This window comes from Stegostoma tigrinum, unplaced genomic scaffold, assembly GCF_030684315.1.
Source record: "Stegostoma tigrinum isolate sSteTig4 unplaced genomic scaffold, sSteTig4.hap1 scaffold_70, whole genome shotgun sequence".
In the NCBI taxonomy this organism is placed as follows: Eukaryota; Metazoa; Chordata; class Chondrichthyes; order Orectolobiformes; family Stegostomatidae; genus Stegostoma; species Stegostoma tigrinum.
The window spans coordinates 1,923,571-1,935,696 of NW_026728643.1; the positions used below are offsets into that span (position 1 = coordinate 1,923,571).

Here is a 12,126-nt window from a genome sequence, read left to right on the forward strand (position 1 = left end):
GCAGCTGAGACAGAGAATTAATCCCTTTCCCACTCACAGAGCAGGGTAATGGCATCACTCAGGGTTGAGGGAGGGCGAGTGGGGGCATTCGAATGGCAGCGGCAGAACTTCAGCCAGGACACATCCTTCAGGGTCTCACTGAGGGGGTCAGATGGCACCTTACTCTTTCACGTCTCTCTTCACTGACAGCCAAGCCACGGTATGGGTTAATCCTGCTGTGTCTAAGAAATGTGTCCCAGCTACTGTCTTCCATGGCTCACAGCTCCCAGACACGGAACAGAATTTCATTCGAACTGGGTTTAGAGTCAGAGGAAGAGTAAGGCCTTTGATGGGAATGTAACGTTGAATGTAATGTAAATCCCTTCCCAAACATGGGGCAGTGGAACAGCTTCTCCCTGGTGTGACTGAATGAGTGAATCTCCAATTGAGATGGGTAATTAAGTCCCTTCCCACATTTCCCACAATTCCAATGTTTCTCCAAGGTGACCATGTCCTTGTCTTTCTCCACGTTGAGCAATCACTTTACACCTTGTCTACACACAGAACACATCTGAGTTCACCGACTGCAGCACTGTCATTCAGGCACAGTGACTGCATAAAGCTCTTTTCATCATCAGTTTACTGTCTCCCATTCATGTTGCATCTGTCCTAGTGCTTTCTCAGTTATTTCGTTTTCCACATTCCACAGCTGATACGCAGGCCCTGATAAATTGAGAAATCCTTTCAGATTTTGAAGCGATGATTGGCTTGATTTGCCATTCAGAAATTTTCCTCAAAAAGTCTTCTTCAGAAAGAAAAGCCTTCCTGCAGCCAGCATAAACTCCTGTTACACCCCTTCCTGACCAATAAATGTTGCACATGGTTATTGAAAATGAAAATTAACATTTTTGAACCCTTCCTGTATACTCACTGTCGGTGAAGTATAATTTCTAACCCAGGCCCTTCTCTCACGTCACCCTGGCGCATTCTGTGTGGTTACAACAGAGGCAGTGACAGGCTGCTCATACCCCTGCTCCCATTGCTCATGTACTTTTGATCTCCATGTTATACATTTACCAAATACTGTTTTATCTTTACCAGTGCAGCAGAATTACAAACCTGCAGATTCACTTCCAGTCAGGAACAGGTCATTGATTTACGCTAACCTCTGATTTGAAGCACATTTCCAGCATTCACCGTTGTTCTTCCTCTGACTCTAAACCCAGTTGGAATGAAATTCTGTTCCGTGACTGGGAGCTGTGAGCCATGGAAGACAGTAGCTGGGACACATTTCTTAGACACAGCAGGATTAACCCATACCGTGGCTTGGCTGTCAGTGAATAGAGACGTGAAAGAGTAAAGTGCCATCTGACCCCCTCAGTGAGACCCTGAAGGATGTGTCCTGGCTGAAGTTCTGTCGCTGCCATTCGAATGCCCCCACTCGCCACCCACCTCCCCCCCAACCCTGAGATTGTCCTTTCTGAGCTCCGGGTGCTGTTCAACCCTCAGGACAAATACAACAAGCTACAGTGATGTGTTTGAAACAAAGCTGATTTATTTTACATTTCCCTAGAATGTTAAACTTTAGCCCAATTTGAGAGGTTATAAACATCGTCAGAAACAAACTCCAAATTTCAAAACAAAAGTATCAGAACATTCCAGCACAGACCAAGACCATTTTTAAAAATTTATTTGTGAGATGTGGGTGTCGCTGGCTGGCCAGTATTATTTGGCCCATCATGTTTGTGTTGGTTGAGATTGAAACACACAGGTTTGCAGCTTTCTGGATTCACCATTGAGAAGAGCAATTTCAGGCTGTGAACTCTGCCCCTATTTGTTTGCATTTCTCGTTTCAATTTGTTTCTGTGTCTTCTACACACCCAGCACAGGCACATCTTTTGTTGTTTTTTTTTGAGGCCTAACTCCAATCTTTGTGGCCATGAAAAACTAATAACATTTCTGCAATTTAATCTCTCCTGCCTTCCCCCGTGACAGACTGCCTTTTTGCCCCTCTCTCACCCCTACCTTGCTCAATACCTTTTACATTTCTGATGGGTGCCAGCCCTCTGTGACCTCACTGTGCCCCCGCGTCAGTGGCACGAGTTTTGAATTCTCTTCCTCCAGAGAAAATCTGAAATCTTTGTGGCGCAGCTTTCCCTAGATTTTATTTTTAAAACAAAAACTGTGAAATTGTTTCAACATTGAGTTTTTTTTATTCTTCATTCAAAAATTTGCGTCATTATAGCTAAGCTGTGATCCTTTCAGAGTCCAAAAATGTGCAGGTTAGGTGGACAAGCCATGCTAGGTTGCCCCCTAGTGTGCAGGTTAAGTGGTTGGGTTAACCCTGGTAAATGCTGAGTTATGGGAGTAGAGGGTCAGTATAGTGATGGGCCGAATGACCTCTTTCTGCACTGTAGGGATGTGATTCTAACCAGTTGTGCTCATGGTCATGTTTTCCTCATGACAGCTCACACATCACCAGGTTCATTCAGCTCAGGCTGTCATGCTGCCTTCGTGTTTTTGTGGGTTTGTGCTCAGACCTTTTATGGTTTACACAGTCTATTTGAGGATAAGAGTGAATTTGTAAATAGAGATTTCCCAACCAAAATCACTTGCAGATTAGGAAATATTTCTGCTGCTGGCATCACTCACAAGGATTGGGAAAATAAAGGGTCATTCACAAATCTTACACAATGCAGGTTGTAATTGCCAGTAAAGACTGAATAGCATCAAACTCTTTTCTAAAGAAAAGAGTAGGCCAGAGTTAACCTGGTACAAATTGGAAGCTTTGTCCCTGTGGAATGAAGTCATTGGATCTGAAACAAAAAATGGGAATCAGTCCTGAGGAAGAGCAACATGACCTGAAACATTAAACATTAATTAATGTGCTGAAATATCCCTTTACCCAAATTCAATCAAATTCACTCATTAATCAATCCATCCAGGATTTTCCCATTTCAGCAAATTTACAGAAATGTGAACCTTAGGTCAGTAGTTGGGAAATTATTGGAGAATGTTCTTTGGGACAGAATTTACTTATTTTTGGAAAACATATTCTGTAATTGTTGGACTAAAAAAGAACAAAACGTGAACAGTTTTTGGTATCACTTATGAATTACTTGACATTCATTTTACATATGTATAGAGCTAAAAAGTGTAATGTAATTACATCAGTGAAATTAATGTGATCATACAGTGAAAAAAAACATTAGAAACTAACTACAATTAATGAGCTGAATAATATGCGATTATTTGTACCAGTTTTTGCATTGACAATTCAATCTTAATTGATGCCTGTAATATTTTATGCTATTAAGCGTAACTCAACAACAAAGTAATGAAAGGATATCAGAAAAAGAGCTTTAGTTTCAGCTTTATGGACCTAAGGGATACTTGTACACAGAGTTGGATGATGGCACTGGAAACTGTTAAATACACAATGTCAGTGCGGACATGAAAAATAATTTCCTTTGCAAGGTGTTCCTCGCTCAGAATAATTAGAAATTTATTGTGATTATGAATCTACCATTTAAAAGATAGTTACTGTGATTGACTGAAAAAGGTTATATTTTACTTAGAAAATTAGACTAAGCAATATCCAGGTTGTAAATGTGTTTATTCAACAGAATATCTAGATTGTCCCAGGAGCTAATTATACATACACAACTCATAATAGCTTGAAAAATACATAGAAACAGTGATTATTGAATTGAGAAAGACATGACAGTTGTATTGGGCAGTTCAAATGTCTCACTACATTGGCAACATGTTTATGTTGTTCAAACAGGCAGCATGCTTGTCAAAGCAGCAGATTTTCATTTTGGTATGTACGTCTGTTTAACTAGAATCCGTTCTGTTCTCAGTGTAAGAAACTCTTGTTGTTGTGTGCGATGGACTGTCACTAACAGTGTAATTTACCCGATCAGCTTTCCTTTGTCTGTCAATCAGGTGGCCAGTAAACTATACACCTGCTTTTCATAGATGATGCACAGAATCATTTCTGAGCAAATAAGTGGCAGATCACGAAGTTATTTCACTGAGAAAAATTTCTAGCACACATCGTCATCAGCATGTTCTGGTAAGATTTTCTGTACAATTCTGATCTCTACCTGTAAAGCTGATAATACCTGTGTTGCTTGTCAGTGAGGATTCAGTGCCTTTGTCATGAGCTGTTTTTATTCAGGCGGTTGTTTCAATATGAATCTGCCAAGTTCACAATCTCCTTTGACTGTAATTCTGTGAGATTACTGATTCACAGAATATTTTAATCTGCAGAAAGTAATGTTCAGTCACATGCCTCTCCATAATCCCGAAATGCAATTGTGAATCTTTCTCGATCTCACTTGAAATGTGTGATGATCTCTCTCTATTCTTGTCTATCTGTGACTCTGTCTCTGTCACTGTGTCTATCTGTCTCTCTTTGTCTGTCTGTCCCTGTGACGATCTGCATCTCTCTCTTTCTCTGTCACAGAGTCACAGATAGACAAGGACAGAGAGAGAGATCATCACATATGTAAAGTGAGATCGAGAAAGATTCACAACTGCATTTAGGGATTATGGAGACGCATACACAGGAACACACGGCGACAGAGAGCACGGGCGGGTGCACAGAGAATACAGAAGGACAGCGCAAGAACAAGAGATAGAGACAGTGTCACAAATGTAGGATGAACACAATGACAGCCTTAGACAGGGAGAAATGGAGAATAAGACTAACACTGTGTGTAACACCTTTATAACTCCACCCCTCCACCATCTGTTCAGAGGGACAGAGCCGTGCATTGTTTCCAATATTCCCATCAGAGATCACTCAGCACTGTTTTCATAGAATTCAGAGTATTCCTACAGTATGGAAACAGGGCCTTCGGCCCAAGAACGCCACTCCGACCCTCAGAGCACCTCACCCAGACACATCTCCCTGCAACCCACCTAATCTACACATCCCTGAACACTATGGGCAACTTATCTTGTCCCATCCACCCAGCCAGCACATGGGAGGAAACAAGAGCACCCGGAGGAAACCCACGCAGCCACAGGGAGAACATGCCAACTCCACACAGACAGTGTCTGTCTCTTTCTCTCTCTGTCTCTATGTGTATCTGTCTCTATCTTGATTGTTGTGTCCATCTGAGACTCTATCTCTCTCTGTTTCTGTACCTGTGTTTATCTGTCACTCTTTGCCTGTCTCCATGTGACGATATCTCCCCCCACACTCCCGGCCCTGTGTCTGTGTTGGTCCTGATGTTAATCTGTGACTGTCTGTCTCTGTCCCTGTGCCTATGTGTGTCTCTGTCTCTCTTTGTCTACTTGTGATTCTGCATGTGTCTGTCTGTCTGACTATCTGCCTCTCTCTCTCTCTGTGTTTCTCCCATTTGCTATGTGTGTATCTCTATCTCTATCCCTGGGTCTGAGTCTTCCTCTCACCCTGTGACTATCTGTGTGTGTCTCTCCCTCCGTCACTACATAAACGGCCTCATTGATGTGACATTTACAAGTGTAATCATCCTCTCTTTCTCTCTCTCTTCCTTCAGAGCAGAGGGTCAGACATGTGTCCCACAGCAACAACAATGGAAGCCACTCTACAAAACTCATTCCCAGCAACAATGTGACCCTGCCCTGCCCGCCCTACACACCCCGAGAATGACCAGGGCAACAGGAGCGCAGAGATCGGACCCACCTCACAACTAAATGTGCCCCGCAAGAGGCACAACATGCTACCTGTGAGCAAGATGGATCGCTCCTTTCCTGGCACTGTGACCCTTCCAGGAACTACCTCCTAAATCACACTGTGGCATTCCCTCAAATAGATGGACTGCACTGGCTCAGCAAAGCAGAGTGTCATCACCTTCTCGAGGGCAGGTGGGAAAGGGAAATGATAGCTGGCTCATCGAGTGTCTCTTAGATCCCATGGAGCAACTTCAGACCCATTCTGTCCTTCGCTCCCTCGCTCGCGCTCTCCGTCTCTGTGTGTATCTTTGAACCTCCCCTTGACTTTGTGTATTTGTCTCTCCCTCTCTATGTCTCTCTCCCCCTCTTCCAGTGTCTAATATTCTTCCAGTTCCTTCATGGGATGTGAGTGGCCATAAGCCAGTGATTGAACCCTTTGCAGCCCATGCAGTGTAGCTCACCCACAGCATTTAGAGGGTGGCACTTCCTGGACTCAGACAAGTGACAGTGTCAGAATGGGAATATTATTCGGGCCAGTGTGCACTGTGTCTGGGAGCAGAGATTGGAGATGGTCATGTTCCAGGCATGGACTGCTCTTGTCCACTCAGGAATAGTGGGTGCTGTTTTGGAGGACCATTTCTGGAAGGGGATGCTGAATAATCCAAAGTGATCTCTGTAGGTCCTTGGAAATGAAGCACAGCTCTGTCCCTCTGTATTGATGGTGAAGGGTATTGCTCTCATTCTCCATTTGTCCCTGTGTAAATCTGTCATTCTCTTCATCTTACATTTGTGACTCTTGCTTTCTACCTTGTGCTCTCTTTCTCTGTCCCTCTGTGTTCTCTGTGAATCTTTTTGGTCTCTCTCTGTCCCTGTGTGTTCCTGTACATTTCTCTCCATATCCCTGAATGCAGCTGTGAATCTGTCTCTGTCTCAGTTCATGTGTGATGATCTCTCTCTGTCACTGTGTCTATCAATATCTCTCTGTCTCTCACTCAATCGTTTTGCGTATGTGTGTGTGTGTGTGTGTGTGTGTGTGTGTGTGTGTGTGTGTGTGTTTCTCTCTTTCTGTCCCTATCTCTCTCTCTCACCACACCCCCCCCCCCAAACATCTACAACTATCTCTCCCTCCTTCACTACATAAACTCTCTAACTGATGTGACATTTACAAGTATATTCATCCTCTCTCTCTCTCCTTCAATGCAGAGGGTCAGGCATGTGTCCCACAGCAACAACAATGGAAGCAACATTCCAACACTCGTTCACAGCAACTATATGACCCCTCACCACTGAGAATGACCAGGGTGACAGAAGCACTTGGAGTTCATCTGCCACCCACCTGCATGTGTCCCTGCAAGAGGCACAATGTCCTGGCTGTGATCAAGATGGTTGCTCCTTCCCTGGCACTGTGTCTCACCCAGGAACTCCCTCCTAAATCACACTCTGGCCTTCCCTAAACCAGATGGATTGCTTTGGGTCAGCGAAACCAATCACCATCACCTTTGTGAGGGCAGGTAGTGAAGGGGAATTACAGCTGGCCCATCGAGTATCCCTCAGATCCCACAGAGCAACTTCAGACCAAATCTGTGCTAATTTCCCTGCTCTGTCTCTGGGTGTATCTTTGAGCCTCCCTTTGTTCCTGCATGCTTCTATTTCTCTCCTTCTTCCAGTTTCTTCATAGGATATGAGTGTCTATCGGTCGGTGAGTGATCCCTCTGCAATCCATGCGGTGTAGCTCACACACAGTGTTGTGAAGATGGGATTCGAGCCCAGTGACAGGGTCAGAATGGGGATATCATTTGAGTTCATTGCGCTCTGTGCCTGGAAGCAGAGATTGGACATGGGGATGTTCCAGGCATGGATTGCTGTTGTCCATTTGGGGATAGTGGTTGCTGTTTGGGGAGGTCATTTTTGGAAGGAGGTGCTGAATAACCCTGAATGATACTTGCAGAGGCTGTTGCAAATGATGCATAGGTCTGTCCGTCTGAACTGATGGTAAAGGGCTAGAGTAATTAAGGTTTTACATACTCTCTCTCTTATTCTCCATCTTCCCCTGAGTAGAGCTGTCATTGTCTTCATCTTACGTTTGTGAGCCCCTATTTGTTTCTTGTGCTCTCTCTCTCTGTCACTCCGTGTTCTTTGTGAATCTCTCCGTAACTCTCTGTCCCTGTGTATTCCTGTAAATCTCTCTCTGTGGCCCAGAATGTAGCTGTGTCTCATTTCATATCCGTAATAATTTCTCAGCCCCGTGTCTATCTGTCACACTCTGTCTCCCCCGTGTCTAAATGTGAGTCTCTCTCACTGTGCCAGTCTCTCTCTCCCTCTCTCTCCCTCTCTCTCTCTCTCGCTGTGTGTCATGGTGTCTATCTATGACTATCTCTGTCATCCCTGTGTTGATCTATTTGTGTCTCTTTCTCTCTGCCTGTGTCTACCTCTAGGTCTCTCTCATCCCTGTGTTGATCTCTGTGTGCCTTTCTATGTGTGCATGTCCATCTCTAGCTCTCTCTCTCTCTTCCTAAGTAGAGCTGTGTCTCTCTCTGTCCTTGTGTGCATTTGTGATCCTCAGTTTCTGACATGGCCTGTACTGTGTTTCTCTCTTTCTATCCCCATGTATATATTTCTCTTGTCTCTCTCACTACCGTGTCTCTGATTCTCTCTGCCCCGGTGTTTATTTATTTTAATCACATCTGGGATGGAAACATTTCTGGCCAGGCCTGCATTTCTTGCCCATCACTGACTGTGCAGAGAGCTGTGGGCCTGGACTCCATGACAGGCCAAACCAGACAACGAGCATTACTGAATCAAGTGTTTTCTTTTTCCCAAACAGTGACAATGGGTTCAACATCATTGTTGCATTCTCAGCTCTGAATTCTTTATTGAACTTAAATTCCACCCTCAGTCGTAGCTGGATTTGAACCTGGGTGCCCCTGGACTTGGGCTGAGTTTGTGTGTTAGTGGCATTGATAATACGATGAGGCCTATTTCTCTGTCCTTTCGGATTTCATGGTTTGCCTCTTATGTACCTGTGTGTTTCTGTGACTGTCTCTGTCCCTGTGATTATAATGTTGTGATTGTGTTGAAGGATCTGCTGGAGACTGGGTGCTGAGAGTTCCCCTACGATTATCCAGGATTGCAGTAAATGAGCTCTTTCACTGGAATGAGGCTGCACTTGCTATTCTGACTATTCCCCAGCATTCCTGAAAAGTGGGAACTGGGCACAGTGAGACTGTGGGGAAGATGCACTCAGATGGCGTAGCAGTGAGTCATTGGTAAGGTTTCGGCATCTGTGTCTCCTTGTCTTTGTGTCTAAATAAGGGGTCGGCCATTTAGAACAGAGTTGAGGAGAAACTTCTTCACCCAGAGAGTGGTGGATATATGGAATGGTCTGCCCCAGAAGGCAGTGGAGGCCAACTCTCTGGATACTTTCAAGAAAGAGATGCACAGAGCTCTTAAAGATAGTGGAATCAAAGGTTATGGGGAGAAGGCAGGAACAGGATACTGATTGTGGATGCTCAGCCATGATCATAATGAATGGTGGTGCTGGCTTGAAGGGCCGAATGGCCTACTCCAGCACCTGTTGTCAATTGTCTATTGTCTATTGTCCTTCTCCAGCTTCCAATGTTCTTCTACTTCCTTCATGGGATATGAGTGACAATCAGTCAGGGTGTGAATGCTTCACAGTCCATGAGATGTAGCTCACCCACAGTGTTGTGAGGGTGGCACTTCATGGATTCAGACCCACTGACAGCATTGCAATGGGAATATCGTTCGGAGTCAGTGTGCACTGTGTCTGGGAGCAGAGAATGGGGATGGGGATGTTCCCAAAAGGATGAAAGCAGTCAATCCTGGAATAGTGGGTGCTGTTGTGAAAGATCATTTTTGCTGAATAATCCTGAGTGATCCCTGCAGGGACCTTTAGATGATGTACAACTCTGTGCCACTGTACTCATAGTAAAGGGGAGAGAGTGTCTGTCTCATTCTCCATTTCTCCTTGTGATAACAGTGTCATCGTTTTCATCTTAGCTTTGTCTCTTTCTCTATCTGTCTCATGCCATTTCTTTGTGAATCTGTTTGTCTGTCTCTGTTTCTGTGAATCTCACTCCATGTTGCTGAATGTAGCTGCGATGTCTCTGTGATCAGTTCATAAGTGTGATAATCTCTCTCTGCTCCATGTGTCTATCTGTGGTTCTGTTTGTGTCCCTATATATATCAGCAATCTCTCTATGTCCCTGTGAATATCTGTTTCTTTCATTCATGGATTCCCTACAGTGTGGAAACAGGCCATTCGGCCCAATAAGGCGATACTATCCTTCAGAGCCTCCCACCACAACCCCATAACCCACTTGTTATACACATTGCTGAACAAGTTAGCATGGTCAATCCACTTAGCCTGTACACCTTTGGACCGTGGAAGGAAAACTGAGCACCCGGAGGAAAGTCACACAGACTTGGAGACCATGTGCAAACTTCACACAGTCACTCAAGGATGGGAGACAACTTGGGTCCCTGGTGCTGTGAGGCAGCAGTGCTAGCCACTGAGCCATGGTGCCTATCTATCTATCTCTCTGACCCTGTCTCTATCTGTTTCTCTCGCTCTTTCTGAGTCTGTGTCTGTCGATGGTTCTCCCCCCTCTCTCTCTTTCTCTTTCTGTCTTTCTTTCTCTCTCTCTCTCCCTCTCTCCATGCGTCTATCAGTTATTCTCTCTGCCCTGTCACTGTGTCTATTTGTGATTCTCTCTGTCATTGCACCTATCTGTGTCATCCTCTCTCTCTGTCTCCCTCAAAACCTGTGAAAATCTGTGTCTCTCCCAACTCACTGTATAAATTGTCGAATTGCTGATACACTTACAAGTGTAATCATTCTCTCTCTCTCCATCTCTGTGTCTTTCTGTGTGTGTCTCTCTCTTTCTTTTTGTCCCTGTGAATAAATGTGAGTGTGTGTATGTACAAGACTGTATGTGAGAGCGTCTGCACACACGAGAGAGTGTGTGATTGAGAGTAAGGGACTGAGTATGTTTGAGACCCTTTACTGGGGCAGGGGAAGAAACACATGATTTATAGACAGCCACATAATGAAATTACAGGATGGAATCATTGACACAAACTTTGCAGTCCAATGGACACACTCACATGCATGGTCTTTCTTTCTGATGCACGCACACACACAGAGCCTCTCTTTGGGTCTCTCTCTCTCTCTCACATGCGCAAACACACGGAGACACGTGCGTGCAGACACACAGATGCACAGAGACACACACGCGCGCAGGTACACAGAGACACACACAGACACACACGCGCAGACACACGCGTGCGCATACACACGGAGACACACATGCACATGCACATGCTCTTTACCTGGATGTTGCTGATTATGGTCGATTTGAGATACAAAGAAAGGCCGGATATATTGGAATATTTTTCACTGAAGCGTAGGAGGTTTAAAGGTGACCTGATAAGGAGTTTATAAAATAATGAGGGGTATAGATAGAGGTAATGGTAGCTGTCATTTCCCTAGGATGGGACATTTCAAGACTAGGGTACACAATTTTAAAGGCGAAAGGAGAAAGATTCAGAGAAGGCATAAGGGGCAAAGTATTTACACAGAGGGTGGTAAGTGTGTGGAATAAATATCCTGAGTAAGAGGTGTGTGTGAGTACAATTACATCACTTAAAATACATTTGGGCCAGGAGCAGGCAGGTCATACTAGTTTAGTTTGGGATTATGTTCGGCATGCACTAGTTGGACCGAAGAATCTGTTGTTGTGCTGTCGGACTGTATGACATGCAGATACGCACATGCACATGCACACACTCACACACACACACACACACACACACACACACACACACACACGCTCACACACACACACACGCTCACACACACACACTCACACACACACACACACACACTCACACATACACACGCTGACACAAACGCACATGCTCACACATGCAAACACTCACACACATGCACATGCACATACTCACATACACACACACACATACATGCACTCACACACACACACATGCACGCGCACTCACACACATATGTGCGCTCACACACACACAAATGTGCATGCTCACACACACACTTACACACACACACACATGTGCTCATACACAAATGCGTGCGCTCTCAAACACATGCACACACACACGCACCCACATGCGCGCTCACACATGCACACAAACACACACATGCACATGCACACAGGTACATGCACATACGTGCACACTCACACAAACACACACTCACACGTACATGCACATACTTGCATGCTCACACACACATACACACACACACACACACACACACACACACACACATACACACACACACACACACACACGCTGACCCCTTGAGCTCAGAGCCTCACTGATTACAGCCCCTGATAAAACCTGTATAAAGTGCTCCCATGTTCTCCACAGTCCTGTGCTGGGAGCAAAGTGGGAGCGGAGATGGGGAAATGTGGGTGTTTGAGG

At 44.9% G+C, this 12,126-nt stretch overlaps 1 long non-coding RNA gene across 1 annotated transcript in view; it reads right to left on the minus strand.

The window, feature by feature from the left end:
• Window positions 1-1,514: 1,514 nt before the first annotated feature.
• Window positions 1,515-12,126, minus strand: part of LOC132209189 (uncharacterized) — a 31,398-nt gene continuing 20,786 nt past the window's right edge. Inside the window, exon 3 of the long non-coding RNA XR_009445281.1 lies at window positions 1,515-2,795. This is a non-coding gene — a long non-coding RNA (uncharacterized LOC132209189). The remainder of the gene's footprint in view (window positions 2,796-12,126) is intronic.